The 1564-nt window shown below is 33.6% G+C and overlaps 1 protein-coding gene across 1 annotated transcript in view; it reads left to right on the top strand.

Moving 5' to 3' along the window:
* LOC102843445 (chromosome unknown open reading frame, human C1orf168) overlaps window positions 1-1564 on the top strand; it is a 125405-nt gene that overhangs the window by 36232 nt on the left and 87609 nt on the right. The gene's annotated exons all lie outside the window — the stretch shown is intronic.

The raw sequence follows: 1564 nt of genomic DNA, 5'->3' as shown, positions 1-1564 counted from the left end.
TAGGGATTGATCCCTCATGGCCACATGCCTAAAGTATGTGAGATGGAGCTTCAAAAATCCTAGCCTCCAAGGAGAAACTTGATTTCTCCCTCTCAAAGACAGAGACCTATTTGTTTTCATGGCAGTTTAAGACTCTTCACCAGCCCCACAAATCAAAGACATTGATTCTTCATCTATCATCCATAGTTATTATCCAGTCCTCTGATGCATAGTAAGTAGTAAGGCCATGTCCTGGATCAGGCACACCTTAGTCTCCAGACTGACATTGTTGCTTTTCAGTTCTCTGGAAAGATACATGACAACATATCTAGCATAGATTAGCTTTTCTTTATATGCTTTTCTCACGAATAGTATTTTGAGGGTTTTATTTGTATTTTGTATTTTTGGTTTTCTTTAGGTCTTTTTAAAAAATTGTTATTTTATTGAAAGTTTAGAGAAAATTTAGATTTTCATTCATTCAGTACATATTTTTCTCCATTCCCCTTCCTCAATTCACTTTGTAATGTATATCCTGTTCTAGACTTGTTAATCACACATATGTCTAATCATCCATTCCTTTCAGACAGTCCTTCCCTTCACCTATTTCAGTATAGATTTCATTATCTAGCCATTCTTTCCCTGCTCTCTCTACTCCCATACTTTCTGTATAGTCCATCCTATTTTTATAAGAGTTTTCGTAGGAAGTATTTGTCTTTTTGTGACTGAGAAATTTCACTCAGCATAATGTCTTCCTGACTAATCCATGTTGCTTAGTATTTTACAAGTTCATTGTTTTTCAGTGTTGTGTAATATTCCATTGTGTGATTGTACCACAAGTTTTCTATCCATTCATTTGTGATGAGTATTTGGGATATTAGTATCACTTTGCTACTGTGAATTATGCTGCAATAAACATAAATGTGAATACATCTGTTTGTGTCACAGCTCTGGTTTATTTAGGCTATAATCCCAATAGTGGAATAGCTTAGTCAAATGTTATTTATCTTTCCAATCTTTTTAAGAAGGTCCACATTGCCTTCCATGTGGTAGTACCATTTTATATTCACATCAGCTCTGTAAGAGAGTTCTAATCTCTCCACATCCTCATCAGCATTTGTTGTTTGCTATTTTGTTGAACTTCACTATTGTTGCTGGAGTAAGTTGATATCTTATTGCCGTTTTGATTTGCATCTCTCTAATAACTAGAAAATTTGAAAAATTCTTCATGTGTTTGTTGGTCCTCTGACTTTTTTCTTTTATATGAAGTTGAAATGCCCATTACTATATTATGCCCAATATTTGATGATATTGTTTGTCTTTTATTTGTTCAGATGCTGGAGTCTTCTAGAAATTTTAAATATGTACCTTACCAGATATAGCATTGCCAAGCAACATATGTTTTTCCCAGTCTGTGGGCTTCTGTGTTAGCCTGTTGGATAAATGTTTTGATGTGTGAAAGATTTGATTTTTAGAAGATTTCATTCATCTATTTTTTTTTACTTTTCTGATTGCAGGCTTGTGTTTATACTTTTAAGTTGTTTATGCTATAGATTAGGGCTTCTAGAGGTTTTTTTTTGTTTTTTTT

Source organism: Elephantulus edwardii, unplaced genomic scaffold, assembly GCF_000299155.1.
Source record: "Elephantulus edwardii isolate Elephantulus edwardi_28Jun2011 unplaced genomic scaffold, EleEdw1.0 scaffold00005, whole genome shotgun sequence".
Classification (NCBI taxonomy): Eukaryota; Metazoa; Chordata; class Mammalia; order Macroscelidea; family Macroscelididae; genus Elephantulus; species Elephantulus edwardii.
The sequence above is the reverse complement of the archived record's forward strand: the minus strand, read 5'-3'. Positions and strand labels throughout refer to the sequence as shown.